General features: G+C 45.6%; 1 pseudogene across 1 annotated transcript in view; it reads right to left on the bottom strand.

Annotated features, from left to right (window-relative positions):
* The window catches only part of LOC311124250 (homeobox protein cut-like 1), a 30,968-nt pseudogene extending 7,250 nt beyond the window's left edge, over window positions 1-23,718 (bottom strand). Inside the window, exons 1-12 of the transcript in view lie at window positions 23,613-23,718; window positions 21,602-21,791; window positions 19,214-19,272; window positions 16,768-16,813; window positions 16,175-16,271; window positions 13,327-14,073; window positions 12,524-12,601; window positions 12,103-12,204; window positions 11,218-11,822; window positions 10,420-10,570; window positions 9,247-9,549; window positions 7,131-7,319 (exon numbers count right to left, since the gene is read on the bottom strand). The product of the transcript in view is annotated as a homeobox protein cut-like 1 (transcript). The remainder of the gene's footprint in view (window positions 1-7,130; window positions 7,320-9,246; window positions 9,550-10,419; window positions 10,571-11,217; window positions 11,823-12,102; window positions 12,205-12,523; window positions 12,602-13,326; window positions 14,074-16,174; window positions 16,272-16,767; window positions 16,814-19,213; window positions 19,273-21,601; window positions 21,792-23,612) is intronic.
* Window positions 23,719-24,654: the final 936 nt, after the last annotated feature.

Raw genomic sequence — 24,654 nt, 5'->3', positions numbered from 1 at the left:
GGAATGAAACAAGGTTGTCCACTATCGGCATATCTATTTATTATTGCCATCGAGATGTTAGCTATTCAAATCAGATCCAACAATAATATCAAGGGATTAGAAATCCAGGGCTTAAAAACAAAGGTGTCATTGTACGCTGATGATTCATGTTTTCTTTTAAATCCACAACTAGAATCCCTCCACAGCCTCATAGAGGATCTAGATACATTTTCTAACCTCTCTGGATTACAACCAAATTATGATAAATGTACTATATTACGTATTGGATTACTAAAAAATAAAAATGTTACATTACCACGTAGTTTACCAATAAAATGGTCTGATGGTGATGTGGATATACTCGGAATACATATCCCAAATGAAATAAATGATCTCACTCCAACATTTTTTTATAGAAAGTTAGCAAAAATAGATAAGATCTTCCTACCATGGAAAGGTAAATACCTGTCAATTTGTGGAAAAATCACCCTGATTAACTCTTTAGTATTATCCCAGTTTACCTATTTGCTTATGGTATTGCCTACGCCTAGCGAACAGTTTTTCAAATTATATGAGAAAAAAATATTCAATTTTATTTGGAACGGCAAGCCAGACAAAATTAAAAGGGCATATTTATATAATGAATATGAATTAGGAGGACATAAATTATTAAATATTAAAGCATTAGACCTACCACTAAAAGCTTCAGTCATACAAAAATTATACTTAAATCCGAACTGGTTCTCTAGCAAACTAGTAAGATTGTCTCACCCTATGTTCAAGAAGGAACTTTTTCCCTTTATTCAGATTACAACCCCTCACTTTCAGGTATTTGAAAAGGAAATCTCCCAAATATCACTATTTCTAAAACAAGCCATAGAAAGTTGGTTGCAATTTCAATTTAATCCTCCAGAAATGACAGAACAAATATTGCAACAAATATTGTGGTTAAACTGAAATATACAAATTGATAAAAAAACTGTTATTTTCTTAAAAAAGGTATAATCTTCGTAAATTATATTATCGGTAGGAATGGTGGAGTTATGTCGCACATGCAGCTAACAAAAACATATGGAAATGTCTGCTCTACCCAAACTTACAAATAATTGCAGCATTACCGCAAAAATGGAAGAGGAAAGTGGAAGGAGGAAAAAGTAAGGAACTTGTCTGTCAGCCTTGCATTAAAGAACATAATTGGTTAAAGAAAATTGTGATAAATAAAAAAGAATATCAGTTTCATTTAAGGACCAAAAGATTGACAGCCGTCCCATATAGATTGCAAAATAGTTGGGAAGAGATTTTTGACGTACCGATTCCATGGCATAGTGTTTATGAACTGATACGCAAAACGATACCGGATTCAAAACTTAGAATTGTTCAATTTAAATTATTATATAAAATTCTTGCTACCAATAGAATGTTATTTGTATGGGGGGGATACAATCTTCCCAGCTCTACAGATTGGCTGTGAAGAGACAGAATCATTAGATCATTGGTTTTGGTACTGTCCATTTGTAGCTTGTTTCTGGACACAGGTCCAGGACTGGCTGAAGGATTGCAATATTTGCATGGAGCTGACCCTGCAGATAGCACTACTGGGTAATCTGAAAAGTCATAGTCAATCGATCAATGATATAATAATACTTTTAGCAAAGATATTTATTTTCAATTTACAAACTGTAGAAACTATGAGAATAGAAAGGTTCAGAACTTTTGTAAAACATCACAGTACAGTTGAAAAATATATGGCAAATATAAATCCAATATGGATGGTGTTAAGAGATAGATGGGAGGTATTGAATGGAGCTGAAGGATGGGACTAATAACAACAACTAATAACAACAAGATAACTAGTGTAAGGGATGCTGTGTCCATAATAAGTATATAGGTTATATATTGTGAGCTTTTGTGAAAGAGCACAGTTAGAAAGATATGGCATATAGAAGCATACCAAATGGACATCATGAAAATGATCGGAGGAAGTTCAGGAGTAAAAACAAACAAAATATAATTATTGACTGTGTCCATAAAATGTATATAGTATGTATAAGCTGGTAGTTGAGGCCTAAGCATTGTTGTTCACTAGTTTACTCCAATTAGGGAGGGATGGTGGGGTTGGAATGTAATAAAGGGACATATATATTTAAAAAAAGGATATGTATGTATATACAGTGGGGAGAACAAGTATTTGATACACTGCCGATTTTGCAGGTTTTCCTACTTACAAAGCATGTAGAGGTCTGTAATTTTTATCATAGGTACACTTCAACTGTGAGAGACGGAATCTAAAACAAAAATCCAGAAAATCACATTGTATGATTTTTAAGTAATTAATTTGCATTTTATTGCATGACATAAGTATTTGATACATCAGAAAAGCAGAACTTAATATTTGGTACAGAAACCTTTGTTTGCAATTACAGAGATCATACGTTTCCTGTAGGTCTTGACCAGGTTTGCACACACTGCAGCAGGGATTTTGGCCCACTCCTCCATACAGACCTTCTCCAGATTCTTCAGGTTTCGGGGCTGTCGCTGGGCAATACGGACTTTCAGCTCCCTCCAAAGATTTTCTATTGGGTTCAGGTCTGGAGACTGGCTAGGCCACTCCAGGACCTTGAGATGCTTCTTACGGAGCCACGCCTTAGTTGCCCTGGCTGTGTGTTTCGGGTCGTTGTCATGCTGGAAGACCCAGCCACGACACATCTTCAATGCTCTTACTGAGGGAAGGAGGTTGTTGGCCAAGATCTCGCAATACATGGCCCCATCCATCCTCTCCTCAATACAGTGCAGTCGTCCTGTCCCCTTTGCAGAAAAGCATCCCCAAAGAATGATGTTTCCACCTCCATGCTTCACGGTTGGGATGGTGTTCTTGGGGTTGCACTCATCCTTCTTCTTCCTCCAAACACGGCGAGTGGAGTTTAGACCAAAAAGCTATATTTTTGTCTCATCAGTCCACATGACCTTCTCCCATTCCTCCCATTCCTCCTCTGGATCATCCAGATGGTAATTTGGCAAACTTCAGACGGGCCTGGACATGCGCTGGCTTGAGCAGGGTGACCTTGCGTGCGCTGCAGGATTTTAATCCATGACGGCGTAGTGTGTTACTAATGGTTTTCTTTGAGACTGTGGTCCCAGCTCTCTTCAGGTCATTGACCAGGTCCTGCTGTGTAGTTCTGGGCTGATCCCTCACCTTCCTCATGACCATTGATGCCCCACGAGGTGAGATCTTGCATGGAGCCCCAGACCGAGGATGATTGACTGTCATCTTGAACTTCTTCCATTTTCTAATAATTGCGCCAACAGTTGTTGCCTTCTCACCAAGCTGCTTGCCTATTGTCCTGTAGCCCATCCCAGCCTTGTGCAGGTCTACAATTTTATCCCTGATGTCCTTACACAGCGCTCTGGTCTTGGCCATTGTGGAGAGGTTGGAGTCTGTTTGATCGAGTGTGTGGACAGGTGTCTTTTATACAGGTAACGAGTTCAAACAGGTGCAGTTAATACAGGTAATGAGTGGAGAACAGGAGGGCTTCTTAAAGAAAAACGAACAGGTCTGTGAGAGCCGGAATTCTTACTGTTTGGTAGGTGATCAAATACTTATGTCATGCAATAAAATGCAAATTAATTACTTAAAAATCATACAATGTGATTTTCTGGATTTTTGTTTTAGATTCCGTCTCTCACAGTTGAAGTGTACCTATGATAAAAATTACAGACCTCTACATGCTTGTAAGTAGGAAAACCTGCAAAATTGGCAGTGTATCAAATACTTGTTCTCCCCACTGTATGTGTGTATATATATACACACATACAGTGTAAAATAAAGGGAACACTTAAACAACACAATGTAACTCACACTTCTGTGAAATCAAACTGTTCACTTAGGAAGCAACACTGATTGACAATAAATGTCACATGCTGTTGTGCAAATGGAATAGACAACAGGTAGAAATTATAGGCAATTAGCAAGACACCCCCAATAAAGGACTGGTTTTGCAGGTGGTGACCACAGACCACTTCTCAGTTCCTATGCTTCCTGGCTGATGTTTTGGTCACTTTTGAATGCTGGCGGTGCTTTCACTCTAGTGGTAGCATGAGACGGAGTCTACAACCCACACAAGTGGCTCAGGTAGTGCAGCTCATCCAGGATGGCACATCAATGCGAGCTGTGGCAAGAAGGTTTGCTGTGTCTGTCAGCGTAGTGTCCAGAGCATGGAGGCGCTACCAGGAGACAGGCCAGTACATCAGGAGACGTGGAGGAGGCCGTAGGAGGGCAACAACCCAGCAGCAGGACTGCTACCTCCGCCTTTGTGCAAGGAGGAGCAGGAGGAGCACTGCCAGAGCCCTGCAAAATGACCTCCAGCAGGCCACAAATGTGCATGTGTCTGCTCAAACGGTCAGAGACAGACTCCATGAGGGTGGTATGAGGGCCCGACGTCCACAGGCGGGGGTTGTGCTTACAGCCCAACACCGTGCAGGACGTTTGGCATTTGCCAGAGAACACCAAGATTGGCAAATTCGCCACTGGCGCCCTGTGCTCTTCACAGATGAAAGCAGGTTCACACTGAGCACGTGACAGACGTGACAGAGTCTGGAGACGCCGTGGAGAACGTTCTGCTGCCTGCAACATGTTCCAGCATGACCGGTTTGGCGGTGGGTCAGTCATGGTGTGGGGTGGCATTTCTTTGGGGGGCCGCACAGCCCTCCATATGCTCGCCAGAGGTAGCCTGACTGCCATTAGGTACCGAGATGAGATCCTCAGACCCCTTGTGAGACCATATGCTGGTGCGGTTGGCCCTGGGTTCCTCCTAATGCAAGACAATGCTAGACCTCATGTGGCTGGAGTGTGTCAGCAGTTCCTGCAAGAGGAAGGCATTGATGCTATGGACTGGCCCGCCCGTTCCCCAGACCTGAATCCAATTGAGCACATCTGGGACATCATGTCTCGCTCCATCCACCAACGCCACGTTGCACCACAGACTGTCCAGGAGTTGGCGGATGCTTTAGTCCAGGTCTGGGAGGAGATCCCTCAGGAGACCATCCGCCACCTCATCAGGAGCATGCCCAGGCGTTGTAGGGAGGTCATACAGGCACGTGGAGGCCACACACACTACTGAGCCTCATTTTGACTTGTTTTAAGGACATTACATCAAATTTTGGATCAGCCTGTAGTGTGGTTTTCCACTTTAATTTTGAGGGTGACTCCAAATCCAGACCTCCATGGGTTGATAAATGTGATTTTCATTGATAATTTTTGTGTGATTTTGTTGTCAGCACATTCAACTATGTAAAGAAAAAAGTATTTAATAAGATTATTTCATTCATTCTGATCTAGGATGTGTTATTTTAGTGTTCCCTTTATTTTTTTGAGCAGTATATATATATATATATATATATATATATATATATATATATATATATATATATATATATATATATATATATATGTGTGTGTGTGTATATATAAAAAAACAGTAGAAGACTTGTTGTAACTGTTGGACAATCAGAGCCTTACGAGCGAGCTGTGAGTTGGCCCGACCAACTCCCTTTCCAGGGTGGCCCGTTTCAGAGAGCGAGAGCTACACGGCAGCACCTCACATAAATACATTCATTATTTCTTACTCCAAGCGGGCGGCGGTTTGAGTGCAAAGTACAGGAGAAATATAAGTGAGAGTAGTTTCTAAATGTACCAACGTTAAGTGTCTCTGTCCCGGTCTCTCTACCTCTTTCTCTTTTGTAACAAGCAGTCATGTTGTTGTCAGTCTGCTAGGGACCTGTTGTTTATGTATTAAGTGTGGATGTTATCCTGTGTTACCATTTAGTTAGCTAGTAAATAAATAATTAAACCAATCTGTGTAGTACTGAATCATAAGTAAGGCTGGGGTTTTTGCAGATGCAAGGAGGTTACGATGTTCAGAATGATGATATGATACGAGGTTATGATTAATAAGTTGACTGTTTATAGATGTGATAGGTAAAGACCTTTTAGAGTTTCATTCGGGAGATGGTGACTCTTTAAACAACCGCTCTCGTGGTGCCCCAAATCCTAATGAGTTAATTGTTACATGATTAATTTAAAATCGGGTAACAATTAAACATAGTTAATTAGAGAAATAACAGTCATCAGATTACTGTTAAAAGTCACGACAGCATGCTCAGTGTGAGGGGTCAGGTGTCACTAACAGCCTGCACAGAGACAGCTGGGGAAGCCAGGCCTGGTCCGAGATCGGTTTGTGCTTTTGCCAACTCCATTGACTAGCAAATCATGTTTTACAAACAGCTGAAGTCCATTACTTTTGCTCTTCTGTCCTTTCTCTCATATCTATCTACAGTACAGCCTGAGAGAGGAACAGAGCAATGCAACATCATCGCTCTGTTTCTACCTTTAAGTCTCACAAGGGAGAGATAAATGATGGGGAAACCAGGAAGCAGGGGATGAAATCAAACAGGAGGCAGCTGATGAATGCAACCAGGAGGCAGTGGATGAATGGAACCACGAAGCAGAGGATTAATGGAACCAGGAAGCAGCGGATTAATGGAACCAGGAAGCAGTGGATGAATGGAACAGTGCTGAAAGGGGAGGAACCAGGAAGCAGCTCATGAATGGAACAGTGCTGAAAGGGGAGGAACCAGGAAGCAGCTGATGAATGGAACCAGGAAGCAGCGGATGAATGGAACCAAGAAGCAGGGGATGAATGGAACCAGGAAGCAGCGGATGAATGGAACCAAGAAGCAGCGGATGAATGGAAACAGGAAGCAGTGGATGAATGGAACCAGGAAGCAGCGGATGAATGGAACCAGGAAGCAGTGGATAAATGGAACAGTGCTGAAAGGGGAGGAACCAGGAAGCAGCGGATGAATGGAACCAGGAAGCAGCGGATGAATGGAACCAAGAAGCAGTGGATGAATGGACCCAGGAAGCAGGAAGCAGTGGATGAATGGAACAGTGCTGTAACGGGAGGAACCAGGAAGCAGTAGATGAATGGAACATTATTATTGATGATGATGAAGATGGAGGATGAAGACTGTCAGTGGGCCCCTGGAGGGTCACATGATGTCACATCCAATAAAGCATGTGATTGTCCGTGTCCATAATCGGTCCTATCAGCACATCGGGGTGTGTTTGGTCTGTCTGTCTGTGAGATCATTACCTTTTTTCTCCAGTCGTTTCATGTCCATCAGCTTCTCCACTTTGTGTGGGTCCTGCAGCCAGAGCTGCATGCGGACGAAGGGCTCACGTCCCTTTAGACTGAGCTTGTGCCAGGGCTTGGGCCGAGCCAGCAGATCAGACACCGAGCCCTGGGTCAGACCCAGGATACTCTCCCCAAACAGACGCTGCCCTGGGGGGAGAGAGGGTAGAGCGACAGGGGGTCAGGCTGGAGGTCTGAATAGACCACCATGGATTGGGAAATCCAAGCTTGTATTTGGAGATAATTCATGAATAATCTAAAGGAAAAAAGAGATTGGGTGAAACTAAGAGAGAACGACAAAGAAGGAAAATAGAAAATAGACAAATAGGTGAGGAGAGAGGAGGAAGGAGAAAACAGAGAGGAGGAAGGAGAAAACAGAGAGGAGGAAGGAGAAAACAGAGAGGAGGAATGAGAAAACAGAGAGGAGGAAGGAGAAAACAGAGAGAGGAGGAAGGAGAAAACAGAGAGAGGAGGAAGGAGAAAACAGAGAGAGAGGAGGAAGGAGAAAACAGAGAGAGGAGGAAGGAGAAAACAGAGAGAGAGGAGGAAGGAGAAAACAGAGAGGAGGAAGGAGAAAACAGAGAGGAGGAAGGAGAAAACAGAGAGGAGGAATGAGAAAACAGAGAGAGGAGGAAGGAGAAAACAGAGAGAGAGAAGGAAGGAGAAAACAGAGAGGAGGAAGGAGAAAACAGAGAGAGGAGGAAGGAGAAAACAGAGAGAGAGAAGGAAGGAGAAAACAAACAGAGAGGAGGAAGGAGAAAACAGAGAGGAGGAAGGAGAAAACAGAGAGAGGAGGAAGGAGAAAACAGACAGAGAGGAGGAAGGAGAAAACAGAGAGGAGGAAGGAGAAAACAGAGAGAGAGAAGGAAGGAGAAAACAGAGAGAAGGAAGGAGAAAACAGAGAGGAGGAAGGAGAAAACAGAGAGAGGAGGAAGGAGAAAACAGAGAGGAGGAAGGAGAAAACAGAGAGAGGAGGAAGGAGAAAACAGAGAGGAGGAAGGAGAAAACAGAGAGAGAGAAGGAAGGAGAAAACAGAGAGAAGGTAGGAGAAAACAGAGAGGAGGAAGGAGAAAACAGAGAGAGGAGGAAGGAGAAAACAGAGAGAGAGAGGAGGAAGGAGAAAACAGAGAGGAGGAAGGAGAAAACAGAGAGGAGGAAGGAGAAAACAGAGGAGGAAGGAGAAAACAGAGAGGAGGAAGGAGAAAACAGAGAGAGAGAGGAGGAAGGAGAAAACAGAGAGAGAGAGGAGGAAGGAGAAAACAGAGAGGAGGAAGGAGAAAACAGAGAGGAGGAAGGAGAAAACAGAGAGAGAGAAGGAAGGAGAAAACAGAGAGAGAAGGAATGAGAAAACAGAGAGAGAGGAGGAAGGAGAAAACAGAGAGGAGGAAGGAGAAAACAGAGAGAGGAGGAAGGAGAAAACAGAGAGAGGAGGAAGGAGAAAACAGAGAGAGAGGAGGAAGGAGAAAACAGAGAGGAGGAAGGAGAAAACAGAGAGAGAGAAGGAAGGAGAAAACAGAGAGGAGGAAGGAGAAAACAGAGAGAGGAGGAAGGAGAAAACAGAGAGAGAGAAGGAAGGAGAAAACAAATAGAGAGGAGGAAGGAGAAAACAGAGAGGAGGAAGGAGAAAACAGAGAGAGAGAAGGAAGGAGAAAACAGAGAGAAGGAAGGAGAAAACAGAGAGAGAGGAGGAATGAGAAAACAGAGAGGAGGAAGGAGAAAACAGAGAGAGGAGGAAGGAGAAAACAGAGAGAGAGAAGGAAGGAGAAAACAGAGAGGAGGAAGGAGAAAACAGAGAGAGAGAGGAGGAAGGAGAAAACAGAGAGGAGGAAGGAGAAAACAGAGAGGAGGAAGGAGAAAACAGAGAGGAGGAAGGAGAAAACAGAGGAGGAAGGAGAAAACAGAGAGAGAGAGGAGGAAGGAGAAAACAGAGAGGAGGAAGGAGAAAACAGAGAGGAGGAAGGAGAAAACAGAGAGAGAGAAGGAAGGAGAAAACAGAGAGGAGGAAGGAGAAAACAGAGAGAGAAGGAAGGAGAAAACAGAGAGAGAGAAGGTACACTAAAAGGTCTGTGAGTCTCACCAAGGTTGTTATCGGTCAGCACCTCCTTGACCTTCTTGGTGAGGACGTAGGTGTCCAGTTCTGGGGACATGGCTATCGTCTCCTGGATGCTGAGGCCTGTGATGGGGCCGGGGAGGGGCAGGGGCGTGCCAGGCTGGGACTCCCCCCCTGAGGGCTCACCAGATGGGGGCTCCAGAGATGGGGCCGGGGGGGGCAGAGGGTCCCGGTCCCCCCCTAAACCATTGAGTGACTCCTCAGCAGAGCTCAGTGGAGACTCCGGGGCAGGGCTGCAGCTGGCTGAGGTCTGGCTGGGAGTGCCCTCTGCTGGAGAAGAGAGGAAACACAGGGTAGGAGCAGACAGTACAGTAGGTTACACAGGAGGAAGAAGGATTTAAGTGTTTTCTTAATCTTGGTCCTGGGCACCCAAAGGGGGCACATTTTTTTGTTTTTGACCTGGCACTTTTCAACGGCTTGATGATGAGTGGAATGAGGTGTGTAGTGACAGGGACATCGTAGCACACTGCAGTCAACAAGCCCAGACAGAAGGAAACCCCCTCAAAGCCCTCAGTGTTGGCAGGTCTGACTGAGTACCCAATAGGTATTAACAATGTGGCTGAATCTCCTCTAAACTCATTGGAAGACCTTGTCCAGTTCCTTCAGATCGGCAAACAACAAAAGGGGTGTATTCACAGGGTATCTGCATCTATCCCTTCTCCCTCTTCATCTCTCTCCCCTCCCATAATCCCCTCTGTCCCCTCCCTGTCTCTGTTCTGTTTTTGCAGAAGGCTGGAATGGAGCAGTCATGGAGAATTGTCAGTGTAGATGATGTCCTCTTTACGCCTGGAGAGAGACATACTCTGCTGCCATCTCCCACCCAGAGGCCTGACACCAGGGCTGGGGAGGGAGAAGGGAGGGGGGGACAGGCTGACATGATGGCAGCAACCCACAGCTATCAACAGGCTAAGAGAGCAGTGCTCTCACCCAGGGCTGTGTGTGGAGCTGTATGAGCCAGCAGTGTAATGGTGTTCATTTACAGCTCAGCAGTTGACTGTAAATTGAGGTGGGCCTGATTGAGAGATGATCGTCAGCCATACATACGTCTGTCAGTTGTTTGTCAAGACACAGTACACACACACACACACACACACACACACACACACACACACACACACACACACACACACAGTCCATTACCTTGGTTGTGAGCAGGCTCGATGTGTGTGTTCTGGCCCAGATCACCGTTCAGCCACAGCTGCATGCGGAGGCCTCTGGAAGTAATCTTGCTCCAGGGTTTACGACCAGACCCCAGGCCGTCACACATACTTCCTAGAGACAGAGACAGTGCCTAACACACACACACACACACACACACACACACTAAAACGTCAGTCACTCATACACATTATGGAATGGCTAAACAGATACAGAGACATAAGCTCACACACACATTAACTAGGTTAAGTATATTCTGAATTGTATTGGGATCAAAACTGATTGATAACTTCAGAGCTGGGTTGATTTAAATTAAGGCTGTGAGACACTAACAGACAAAATGGGAGTGTGGATGGCTGTGATGAATGATGACAGACAAAGGTAAGCTGGCAGACACTCCAGATCCCCCCCCTCTCGCTCTTCAGTAGTGAGTCACTGTTCTCAACCAGGCCTCTTCAGTAGTGAGTCACTGTGTTCTCACCAGGCCTCTCTTCAGTAGTGAGTCACTGTGTTCTCACCAGGCCTCTCTTCAGTAGTGAGTCACTGTGTTCTCACCAGGACTCTCTTCAGTAGTGAGTCACTGTGTTCTCACCAGGCCTCTCTTCAGTAGTGAGTCACTGTGTTCTCACCAGGCCTCACTTCAGTAGTGAGTCACTGTGTTCTCAACCAGGCCTCTCTTCAGTAGTGAGTCACTGTTCTCACCAGGCCTCTCTTCAGTAGTGAGTCACTGTGTTCTCACTCAGGGCTGGTGTGTGTGTATATTCTGACTGTGGTACTCACCTCTTTCGAGTCCTCCTGGGTGTGGTTCTCCTCTCCCCCCGGTGCAGGTGTAGCACTGCAGGCCTGGGTGTGGTTCTCCTCTCCCCCCGGTGCAGGTGTAGCACTGCAGGCCTGGGTGTGGTTCTCCTCTCCCCCCAGTGTGGGTTTATCTCTGCGGGGGTCTGGGTTCATGTTGCTCCACCACTGCTCCCTCCAGTGCACCCCTCCAGCCCGGGCAGACCCCTCGGAGCTCCGACCCAGCCTGGGCACCCCGTCAGCCAGGCCGTCTGGCATCGACACTCCCCTGTCCTCCCTCTTCACACTAGAGCTGAAGTCCATGACTGTAGAGGGCGAGGAGGGGGAGACTGGGAGGGCGGTGGGGGGTTTCTTCAGGGAGAGAGCCAGGGGGGTGGAGGCAGGGAAGGAGGCAGCCAGATGGGAGACCAGTACGTCCCTCTGGGAGGAAGAGGAGGAGGCTTTGAGGATGGGTTCCACAGCAGCCTTTTGGGCCTCCATCTCTCTTCGAGCTTGCTTTAGGATGGATCGGATGGCCTCGTCCGAACCACCACCTCCTCCTCCTGCTCCTCTCAGCCCCCCACCAGGGGAAGTACCATGGGAGAAGTCTGCTGGACGGAGAAAGAAGACAACGGATATCAGAGACAGTATCTCTCGCACGCACGCACGCACGCGCACACGCACACGCACACACACACACACACACACGCTAACAGCCAATACTGAATAAAGTGAGAGTACTACCTTCTTAGACCTTTGAATAAGACAAACAGAATGTGACAAGAAAGACCACTATATATATATATATATATATATATATATATATAATGGATCATCAAGGGACAACTGTCATCCTAGTCCACCATAGTGCAGAGAGGAGAGGACACTCACCAGATTTCTGCACCTGCAGCTCTCTTTTGGCCTGCTCCAGGATAGACTTGATGGCCTCGTCTGAACCACACTCCGGAGTACGGATACATATGGTGATGTTACCTGGACAAGGGGAGAGGGAGGGAGGTTAGACATACCACCAAGTGAAAGGTAATTTCAAACAGGTACTGTTTACAAAGGCACAGTATTATAGTCGATCTACAGAGATATTACAGCAAGACGCCCCACCCCCCACATAGACAGACAGACGTCACCCTACAGCTGAAACCGACTGTCTGCTCATTAACTCTCTAAATTATACACGTTGGCCTTCCTCTGATGCACGTCCCACTGTGTGGGGGGTTACATGCACAACACAGGCACACATCATCCAAAGCCACGCCACAAGGACAGAAACAGAAGTGTGTGTGTAGGGACAGACCTGTCCGCGAGGCTTGGTCAGAGCTGGCTCTCCGCTTCGGTGCGTCCTGTGCACGGCTAAGGGGTTGGCCTGGGCCCTCTGTCAAAACAAAAAACACACGTTGCTTCAACTTCAACGCCAACTTTCTGCTTCGATGTGCACCTGTATTTAATTTTATCAATAAAGCATGTTCCACAAAATGACAAAACATAGCTACTGAACTGTACGACAGGGTAAACATAGGACTGACAGCTTAAACAGAGGGTTAAGGCATTTAAAGAAGGTCTGTCTGTCCACTCCCTGAAAACACACAGAGCAGAGATCAAATGCTCTGACGCGGAAACAGCAGGTCTGGCCGATCGAATGTGACTGTGGTAAACTGTAGCCCTGCCCTCCTGTTTGGTCAATACCGTTGGACCTGACTGGTAAACTGGAGCCCTGCCCTCCTGTTTGGTCAATACCGTTGGACCTGACTGGTAAACTGCAGCCCTGCCCTCCTGTTGGTCAATACCGTTGGACCTGACTGGTAAACTGCAGCCCTGCCCTCCTGTTGGTCAATACCGTTGATGTGTGAAGGTTTCAGTATTGATCATGGATGGTTAAGGGAGGCTTGGAGGCCTTTCTGGATGACTAAAGCAGCAGACCCTCACTGACAGACACAGGTGTGACGCAAGACAACTAATAGATAGACCATATTAACAGAGGAAAGGTTTGTGAAAACACACAGACAGGCAGACAGGCAGACAGGCAGACAGGCAGACAGGCAGACAGGCAGACAGGCAGACAGACAGACAGACAGACAGACAGACAGACATGCCTCTCACCTCTCTGCCGTCCCTGTATGCTGCGTAATGCCAGGATGTTCTGCTCATCAGACAGGAACTGCCTCATCTTGTGGAAGGGCTCTTTCCCCCGGATGGTCAGCTTGCTCCAGGGTTTGGGCCGAGCCAGGATCTCACTGACCGAGCCCTGGGACAGGCCCAGTACATAGTGGCCAAACACCCGCTGGCCAATGTTGTGTTTAATCAGCTGCTCCTTGATCTGCCGGGCGATCTCTGAGGTGTCCATGTCCTCCCCATCAGACACACTGCCCCCGGTCCCCTCACACTGGCTGGGAGAGGGGGACGGGGCACTGCCACTACCGCTCACATCTGGGCCTGCAGGAGACTGCTGGGGGGGCAGGGGGCTGGCCGAGAGGGGGACAGAGCTAGACCCTGGGCCAGGGGTGGAGGTAGGGGTGTAGTGGACAGGGGCGAACAGCAGAGCTGCTCCCTGAGTGGACTCCTGCAGGGCTTTGGAGTAGAACGTCTGCATGAGCTGGCGCTGCAGGAGGGAGTTGAGGGACATCTTGCCCCCCACCAGAGGGAAGGGGGGGCTGTAGAAGTCCTGGCCGATACCCGTGGGGGTGAAGGGGTGTGTCCCGTTGGTGGTGGAGGTGTTAGGGGGGTCGGAGAGGATCCGGGGCAGGAGGAGCTGGGGGGAGTGGGGGAGAAGAGGAGGAGGCAGGGAGGGGGTACTGGGTGTGGTGGTCTCCTCCACGGACACCTCTTTCCCTTTCCGCCCGGCTGACCCTACAAGAAAGGTCAAACACAATGCATTATGGGGGAGTCAACAAAAAAGGGATCGGAAAATACAAAAACTAAAAAAAGGTTATTTATTACGTTTATTTTTTAATAAATTGATTTTCTCTCTCTCTTCTTTGCTAAACGCCCCAGACAAGATGCACATGCATTTGTGATTTGAACCTTTCTTGTAAGCGACAACCTGGAAGAAAAAAGGAAGCACTTAAATCAGTCAAAATGGCTGCTGCCCAGCCCTGAGTCTGCCAGGCAGGGAGGGGTCCAGTCAGCAGCCCTGAGTCTGGCAGGCAGGGAGGGGTCCAGTCAGCAGGCCTGAGTCTGCCAGGCAGGGAGGGGGGGGTCCAGTCAGCAGCCCTGAGTCTGGCAGGCAGGGAGGGGTCCAGTCAGCAGCCCTGAGTCTGGCAGGCAGGGAGGGGTCCAGTCAGCAGCCCTGAGTCTGCCAGGCAGGGAGGGGGGGGTCCAGTCAGCAGCCCTGAGTCTGCCAGGCAGGGAGGGGTCCAGTCAGGACTCCCAATTTCTCTCTTCCCTTAGTTACTTGTCTTTACTATTTTCAGGGACCATTGGTGGAGTGGCTGCACCGCTACAGTATAACAGTGAATCTGATTGGGCCTGACGGCAGTATAGAGCGCTCTGACTGGTCGTCTGTGAGGGTGCAGGATATGGTTGTGATGGCCTCATTGTCAGGAGGAACTTGATTGCTTTTTTATGAATCCTTTGTTCAGTCTTTAGCTCCAGAAAAATGTCATGTTATTAACAATTTGATGTTGCAGTCTTTCTGGGCACTTAATCATACCATTCCAGACAGTGATTTGGACATTGTTATTTGTCGAGACAACAACAAACAAAAGTGTGTGTACAAAAACCTGCTCTTGATAAAAATGGCCAGTCAGTCATTATCCAGCGGGGAAAAAGTTATGCCAAATGTAGAGACTGCACAGCACTGTTGACACTAAGTCAAGCACTCTGTCTTCCTAAAACTGAACATGTTGCCAGGTGGATTGTATAGGAACATCCCATTATAAACTGAACATGTTGCCAGGTATTTTGTATAGGAACATCCCATTATAAACTGAACATGTTGCCAGGTGGATTGTATAGGAACCTCCCATTATAAACTGAGTATGTTGCCAGGTGGATTGTATAGGAACATCCCATTATAAACTGAACATGTTGCCAGGTATTTTGTATAGGAACATCCCATTATAAACTGAACATGTTGCCAGGTGGATTGTATAGGAACCTCCCATTATAAACTGAGTATGTTGCCAGGTGGATTGTATAGGAACATCCCATTATCACAAAAGCTAATATTTTCTCATCTCTGGTATGCAAGATGTTGTGCAGCTAACTTTAACATGAAGAGATAAATCAGTGAACGTCCCCTTTACCTGAATTCTGTCAGCACTGAACATGGAATAATCATGCCAACTGCAACACACATTTGAATATGAACCCTCCGGTATATTTAATCCTGACAAAATGTCACTTGAAGCAGCAAAAAATATAAACCTAATCTGAATAGAGGAGAACAGCGTGCAGCTCCAGTAAAAAGCCTTGGTGCCAGATTTAAAACACACGTGGGAATGTCTATGAAATGAAGATTTAATGAGTTCCAGTCTTTATTCAATCCACATTGTATGACTGGTTGGTTTCATTGTATGACTGGTTGGTTTCATCGTATGACTGGTTGGTTTCATTGTATGACTGGTTGGTTTCATTGTATGACTGGTTGGTTTCATTGTATGACTGGTTGGTTTCTTGCTGTTGTTTTTCTAGTGATACTACAATTAAAACATTCAGCCAGAATAAATCATTATCAGAGAGAATGTCAGTTTGAGTGTTGAGTGTCAGCTAAGTTTTTAAATTACACTTAAAAGAAGAGTCTTCCAGACAAGAACCGGTTCCATCCACTACCCACCTGATTCTGGTCCTGTCCCCAGCCAGTCCAATCTAGCACCGTAATACAAATAGTACAGGGACCCATATCAGTCTAAGTGAAGGACTGGTTTAGACTCAATGCTGTGTGTTGGTAACCACCTTAGGTCCCAGGCTGTAACCCCCAGACCCTAACCCCCAGGGCAGACTGACTCACCGCTCAGCTCAGTGTTTGCGATTCGCAGAGAGGAACTCTCAGACTGCAGACTACGATTCTTCTCCAACAACAACACTTCCAGGGGTTTAGACATCTCCTGAGAGAGAGAGAAAGAGGTAGAGAGGTAGAGAGAGAGAGAGAGAGAGAGAGAGAGAGAGAGAGAGAGAGAGGAGAGAGAGAGAGAGAGAGAGAGAGAGAGAGAGAGAGAAAGAAGTAGAGAGGGGTAGAGAGAGAGAGGTAGAGAGAGAGAGAGAGAGAGAGAGAGGTAGAGAGTAGAGAGAGAGAGAGAGAGAGAGAGAGAGAGAGAGAGAGAGAGAGAGAGAGAGAGAGAGAGAGAGAGAGAGAGAGAGAGAGAAGAGAGAGAGAGAGAGAGAGAGAGAGAGAGAGAGAGAGAGAGAGAGACAGAGAGAGAGAGAGAGAGAGAGAGAGAGAGAGAGAGAGAGAGAGAGAGAGAGAGAGAGGTAGAGAGGTAGAGAGGTAGAGAGGTAGAGAGGGGGGGTGGTAAGATAAAGGAGAACAGTAATACACATCAGCAGTATTTACAGAAGTCTGTCTGTCTCCATGCAGAGGAAGAGGAAGAGTTTTCTCTGTACCTGCACTGAGCTGTCCGATGGGCCAAACTCCATAGACTTGAGGATGCTGTGGAGCGAGAGAGAGAGAAAGAGAGACTTGGCTCATTAAAATAATATTTTACCCATGTTGTTGTTTTCAGTAATCCAGAGTAGACGTATTCACACAAAATCACATTTCAAAACGATGTCTGAGTCTAAATATCTCAGTCCTGATGTTCTCAATTGCCATTTGAGTAAATTCCTACAACTCCCAAGATTCCCCTCTCTCTAACTGGGTGGAGTGGGCGGTGTGTGGGTTGAACTTGGTTCAAAAACGTAGGTGGTCAAAGGTGCTTCAACTTGGTCAAATATAAAACAGGAGAGATTACTTCTCAAGAAATAATAATGTTCCTCGAGTGATGAAAAGTAGCTATCAGCCATACTCTGAGCTTTCTCATGAGCCATGGAGTGACAGAGGAGCAGCTAATGGATTTACTAACATAGGAAGTTATTTCTAATTTCGGGTTCTGGGCAGTCCCTGAGTCGAGCAGTGAATTTCAAACACATATTCAAAACACAAAAGACCAGGGAGGTTTTCCAATGCCTTGCAAAGAAGGCACCTATTGGTAGATGGGTAAAAACAAATAAAAAGCAGACATTGAATATCCCTTTCAGCATTGTGTTATTAATTACACTTTGGATGGTGTATCAACACAACCAATCACTACAAAGATACAGGCGTCCTTCCCTACTCAGGTCCCGGAGAGGAAGGAAACCGCGCAGGGATTTCACCATGAAGCCAATGGTGACTTTAAAACAGTTACAGAGTTAATGGCTGTGATAGGAGAAAACTGAGATGGATCAACAACATTGTAGTTACTCCACAATACTAATCTAATTGACAGAGTGAAAAGGAAGAAAGCCTGTACAGAATACAAATATTCCAAAACATGCATCCTGTTTGCAACAAGGCCCTTAAGTAATACTGCAAACAAAACGTGGCAAAGCAATGACCTTTTTGTACTGAATACAAAGTGTTATGTTTGAGGCAAATCCAATACAACACATTACTGAGAACCACTCTCCATATTTTCAAGCATAGTGTTGGCTGCATCCTGTTATGGGTGTGCTTGTCATCGTTAAGTCTTGGGAGTAAATTTAAAAAAATAAATAAAAGTAAACGACGGAATGGAGCTAAGCACAGGCAGAATCCAAGAGGAAAACCTGTTTCAGTCTGCTTTCCACCAGACACTGGGAGACTAGAGGAAAACCTGGTTCAGTCTGCTTTCCACCAGACACTGGGAGACTAGAGGAAAACCTGGTTCAGTCTGCTTTCCACCAGACACTGGGAGACTAGAGGAAAACCTGTTTCAGTCTGCTTTCCACCAGACACTGGGAGACTAGAGGAAAACCTGTTTCAGTCTGCTTTCCACCAGACACTGGGAGACTAGAGGAAAACCTGGTTCAGTCTGCTTTCCACCAGACACTGGGAGACTAGAGGAAAACCAGTTTCAGTCCGCTTTCCACCAGACACTGGGAGACTAGAGGAAAACTTGTTTCAGTCAGCTTTCCACCAGACACTGGGAGACTAGAGGAAAACCTGTTTCAGTCTGCTTTCCACCAGACACTGGGAGACTAGAGGAAAACCAGTTTCAGCCTGCTTTCCACCAGACACTGGGAGATGAATTCACCTTTCAGCAGGACAATAACCTAAAACACAAGGCCAAATCTACACTGGAATCGCTTACCAAGAACACAGTGAATGACATGAATGTTCCTGAGCGGCCAATGTTACAGTTTTGACTTAACTCTACTTGAAAATCTACGGCAAGACCTGCAAATGGTTGTCTAGCAACGAAAAACTGTTTTGTTAAAAAAAAAACATGTTTTCACTTTGTTGGGTATTGTGTGTAGATAGGCAAACATTTTTTAAATTTTTTAATCAACTTTGAATTCTTGAAAATATATTTAATCAATAATATTTAATAAGGCTGTAACAACTAAATGTGGCATGAGTCAAGGGGTATGAATACTTTCTGAAGCCACTGTATGACGGGGCAGGTTCCATGTGTTCGCCAGCTAACTTTAAAAAAACTACCAGAAATAACTATTGATTTTCTCGTTTATTAATAAAGCTAAACTGAGATATGTGTTTTTGGTTGTAGAGTCAATTCAAAATAAAAGTCATTTCTGAATATCTACCTCGCTAACTCACTGATACTGTTTTGTGGTATACCCTTTTGGTTGATTATCCGCAGTGGTTTGTACAAATAAAGGATCCATTCAAACACACACGCAGTACCAAGCTAATAAACACAAAGTACTGAGTTATAGAACGGAGGGCAAGAGGACATGCTTCCCTTGTAACACTGTTAGAGAACCGCAGACACCCCAGGGCTACTAGGACATCAATCACTAACTAAATTAGGTCAGTATTTGGAGCAAGAACAGCGTACTCAGGGTACAACACACATGTTTGCATACTCACCTGAGCTCTTTCTTCACCTCCTCATAGTCAGCCTGTTCCTGAAGCTTTTGCTCCAGTTGCTAGAAAGAAGAGAGGGAGGGAAAGAGAGAAGAGGAGAGGAGAGAAAGGAGGAGAGAGAGGATGAGAGCAGAGGATGAGAGGATATGGGTGGAGAGAGAGAGAGAGGAGGAGAGGAGAGAAAGGAGGAGAGAGAGGATGAGAGCAGAGGATGAGAGGATATGGGTGGAGAGAGAGAGAGAGAGGAGGAGAGGAGAGAAAGGAGGAGAGAGAGGATGAGAGCAGAGGATGAGAGGATATGGGTGGAGAGAGAGAGAGAAGGAGGACAGAAGAGAGAAAGGAGGAGAGAGAGGATGAGAGCAGAGGATGAGAGCAGAGGATGAGAGGATATGGGTGGAGAGAGAGAGAGAGGGAGGACAGAAGAGAGAAAGGAGGAGAGAGAGGATGAGAGCAGAGGATGAGAGGATATGGGTGGAGAGAGAGAGAGAGAGAGAGAGAGAGAGAGAGAGAGAGAGAGAGAGGGAGGACAGAAGAGAGGGGGAGGACAGAAGAGAGGGAGGGGAAGAGATTAAATGAATGATGGATGAGGAGGATGGAAACTCCCAGACAGACAGTATAATGACAATCAACTTTTACATACACGTGTGAGGTTGTGAGCGGGTGTGTGTGTGTGAGAGGTGTGTGTGTGTGTGTGTGTGTGTGTGTGTGTGAGTGAGAGAGAGGTGTGTGTGTATATATATACAGTGCCTTGCAAAATTATTCATCCCCCTTGGTGTTTTTCCTATTTTGTTGCATTACAACCTGTAATTTAAATGGATTTTTATTTGGATTTCATGTAACGGACATACACAAAATAGTCCAAATTGGTGAAGTGAAATGAAAAACATAACTTGTTTCAAAAAATTCGAAACAATAAATAACGGAAAAGTGGTGCGTGCATATGTATTCACCCCCTTTGCTATGAAGCCCCTAAATAAGATCTGGTGCAATAAATTACCTTCAGAAGTCACATAATTATTTAAATTAAGTCCACATGTGAGCAATCTAAGTGTCACATGATCTCAGTATATATACACCTGTTCTGAGTGGCCCCAGAGTCTGTAACACCACTAAGCAAGGGGCACCACCAAGCAAGCGACACCATGAAGACCAAGGAGCTCTCCAAACAGGTCAGGGACAAAGTTGTGGAGAAGTTCAGATCAGGGTTGGGTTATAAAAAAATATCAGAACCTTTGAACATCCCACGGAGCACCATTCAATCCATTATCAAAAGATGGAAAGAATATGGCACCACAACAAACCTGCCAAGAGAGGGCCGCCCACCAAAACTCACGGACCAGCCAAGGAGGGCTTTAATCAGAGAGGCAACAAAGAGACCAAAGATAACCCTGAAGGAGCTGCAAAGCTCCACAGCGGAGATTGGAGTATCTGTCCATAGGACCACTTTAAGCCGTACACTCCACAGAGCTGGGCTTTATGGAAGAGTGGCCAGAAAAAAGCCATTGCTTAAAGAAAAAAATAAGCAAACACGTTTGGTGTTCACCAAAAGGCATGTGGGAGACTCCCCAAACATATGGAAGAAGGTACTCTGGTCATATGAGACTAAAATTGAGCTTTTTGGCCATCAAGGAAAACGCTATGTCTGGCACAAACCCAACACCGTTCATCACCACAAGAACACCATCCCCACAGTGAAGCATGGTGGTGGCAGCATCATGCTGTGGGGATGTTTTTCATCGGCAGGGACTGGGAAACTAGTAAGAATTGAAGGAATGATGGATTGCGCTAAATACAGGGAAATTCTTGAGGGAAACCTGTTTCAGTCTTCCAGAGATTTGAGACTGGGACGGAGGTTCACCTTCCAGCAGGACAATGACCATAAGCATACTGCTAAAGCAAAACTCGAGTGGTTTAAGGGAAAACATTTAAATGTCTTGGAATGGCCTAGTCAAAGCCCAGACCTCAATCCAATTGAGAATCTGTGGTATGACTTAAAGATTGCTGTACACCAGCGGAACCCATCCAACTTGAAAGAGCTGGAGCAGTTTTGCCTTGAATAATGGGCAAAAATCCCAGTGGCTAGATGTGCCAAGCTTATAGAGACAAACCCCAAGAGACTTGAAGCTGTAATTGCTGCAAAAAGTGGCACTACAAAGTATTGTCTTTTTAGGGGGTGAATAGTTATGCACGCTCAAGTTTTCTATTTTTTTTTTCTTATTTCTTGTTTGTTTCACAAGAAAATATATTTTGCATCTTCAAAGTGGTAGGCATGTTGTGTAAATCAAATGATACAAACCCCCAAAAAAATCCATATTAATTCCAGGTTGTAAGGCAACAAAATAGGAAAAATGCCAAGGGGGGTGAATACTTTCGCAAGCCACTGTAGCCTACCTTGAAGGTGGCAGTCTTGGTGCTCAGTTGTAGTTGAAGCTGTGTGATCTGTGTGGTGGAGCTCTCTCTGAGTTTAGAAAGGCTGGCCTGCAGTCTCTGGACATCTTCCACCAGCTGAACCATGTCTCTGTCCTTGGCCCCCGAGCTCTGCCTCCAGACTGGAGCGGGACACCACCTCCACTGCCTGGTCCTATAGGCCAACACATACATCAATACACCAATCAATCAACCAATCACAACAGTCTGCTCATAGGTCAAAACATACAGTGAGGGAAAAAAGTATTTGATCCCCTGCTGATTTTGTACGTTTGCCCACTGACAAAGAAATGATCAGTCTATAATTTTAATGGTAGGTTTATTTGAACAGTGAGAGACAGAATAACAACAAAAACATCCAGAAAAACGCATGTCAAAAATGTTATAAATTGATTTGCATTTTAATGAGGGAAATAAGTATTTGACCCCTCTGCAAAACATTACTTAGTACTTGGTGGCAAAACCCTTGTTGGCAATCACATAGGTCAGACGTTTCTTGTAGTTGGCCACCAGGTTTGCACACATCTCAGGAGGGTTTTGTCCCACTCCTCTTTGCAGATCTTCTCCAAGTCATTAAGGTTTCGAGGCTGATGTTTGGCAACTCGAACCTTCAGCTCCCTCCACAGATTTTCTATGGTATTAAGGTCTGGAGACTGGCTAGGCCACTCCAGGACCTTAATGTGCTTCTTCTTGAGCCACTCCTTTGTTAATAATAATAATAATATAATAATAATGGCCTGGTCCTCTGTAGCTCAGCTGGTAGAGCACGGCGCTTGTAACGCGGCACGGCGGTTGTAACGCCAAGGTAGTGGGTTCGATCCCCGGGACCACCCATACACAAAAAAAAAAAAAAATGTATGCACGCAATGACTGTAAGTCGCTTTGGATAAAAGCGTCTGCTAAATGGCATATTATTTATTATTATTATCATTGCAACTCCACGAGGTGAGATCTTGCATGGAGCCCCAGGCCGAGGGAGATTGACAGTTCTTTCTTCCATTTGCGAATAATCGCACCAACTGTTGTCACCTTCTCACCAAGCTGCTTGGCGATGGTCTTGTAGCCCATTCCAGCCTTGTGTAGGTCTACAATCTTGTCCCTGACATCCTTGGAGAGCTCTTTGGACTTGGCCATGGTGGAGAGGTTTGGAATCTGATTGATTGATTGCTTCTGTGGACAGGTGTCTTTTATACAGGTAACAAGCTGAGATTAGGAGCACTCCCTTTAAGAGTGTGGTCCTAATCTCAGCTCGTTACCTGTATAAAAGACAACCTGGGAGCCAGAAATCTTTCTTATTGAGAGGGGGTCAAATACTTATTTCCCTCATAAAAATGCAAAATCAATTTATAACATTTTTGACATGCGTTTTTCTGGATTTTTGTTGTTGTTTTTCTGTCTCTCACTGTTCAAATAAACCTACCATTAAAATTATAGACTGATCATGTCTTTGTCAGTGGGCAAACGTACAAAATCAGCAGGGGATCAAAAACCTTTTCCCCCTCACTGTACATCAATCCATTCATCAATTAACCAATCAATACATAATTAAATCAAGCTATAAATCACAACAGTCTGCTCCTATAAGTTAAAGTATAAATCAATCAAAAAAACAATGAACCAATCAATCTATCAACCAATTCTTTGGGGTATACTGATCATAATGCATCTGCTCCTAGGACTAAAGAAAATCCACCTCTCTCAGCAATCAGCCAACCAAATCCACCTCTATCAGCAATCAGCCAACCAAATCCACCTCTATCAGCAATCAGCCAACCAAATCCACCTCTATCAGCAATCAGCCAACCAAATCCACCTCTATCAGCAATCAGCCAACCAAATCCACCTCTATCAGCAATCAGCCAACCAAATCCACCTCTATCAGCAATCAGCCAACCAACTCCACCTCTATCAGCAATCAGCCAACCAAATCCACCTCTCTCAGCAATCCATACTCTACCAACCAATAACAGCGTACCGTGTCTGGGGTGGTCTGGATCTGGGTAGTCAGCTGCAGGGATTGGTTAGAAGAGGTCAGCTGCTCCCTCAGAGTGTCCGCCCTCCCTCTGTGCTACCTCCGCCCTCTGAGAGACAGACAGAGAGAGAGAGAGACAGAGAGAGAGAGACAGAGAGAGAGAGAGAGAGAGAGAGAGAGAGAGAAGAGAGAGAGAGAGAGAGAGAGAGAGAGAGACAGAGAGAAGAGAGACGAGAGAGAGAGAGACAGAGAGAGAGAGACAGAGAGAGAGAGACAGAGAGAGAAGAGGAGAGAGAGAGGAGAGAGAGAGAGAGAGAGAGAGAGAGAGAGAGAGGAGAGAGAGACAGAGAGAGAGAGAGACAGACAGACAGAGCAGACAGACAGACAGAGACAGACAGGACAGACAGACAGAGAGAGAGAGAGAGAGGAAGAGAGAGACAGACAGAAAGAGACAGAGACAACGTAAACTGGTTAACATCGTAATTAGAAGAGTAAAAATTAATGTTTTTGTCATACCCTTGGTATACGGTCCTGATATACCACCGCTGTCAGCCTATCAGCATTCAGGTCTTGAACCACCCAGTTTATAACATCCAATAATTACCAAGGCCATAAAGGGGTGGAGACTAACCTGATTGCTCTCTCCAGATCTGTCATCACCATTTCAATCTCATCGGCCCTGAGGAGGAGGAAGAAGAGGAAGAAGAGAAGGAGGAGGAAGAAGAGGAAGAAGAAGAGGAGGAGGAGGAAGAGGAGGAAGAGGAGGAGGAGGAGGAGAAGAGGAGGATGAAGATGAGAAGATGAGGAGGAGGGAAGAGGAGGAGGAGGAGGAGGAAGAGGAGGAAGAAGAAGTTAAAGAAGAAGAGGAGAAGAGAAAGAAGGTAGAGAGGAAGAGGAGGAGGTAAGAGGATTAAGTGTTACTAAGTGCACACACAGGACCAGTGATCATTACAACATCTAATACACACACATCCATATGCGGCACTGCACACACACACACGCACCTCCCGAGGCTCCCAAAGCCTGAAACGCATGTTGTTGTATG

Source organism: Coregonus lavaretus (assembly GCF_964263955.1).
Source record: "Coregonus lavaretus genome assembly, contig: HAP1_SCAFFOLD_4321, whole genome shotgun sequence".
In the NCBI taxonomy this organism is placed as follows: domain Eukaryota; kingdom Metazoa; phylum Chordata; class Actinopteri; order Salmoniformes; family Salmonidae; genus Coregonus; species Coregonus lavaretus.
The sequence above is the reverse complement of the archived record's forward strand: the minus strand, read 5'-3'. Positions and strand labels throughout refer to the sequence as shown.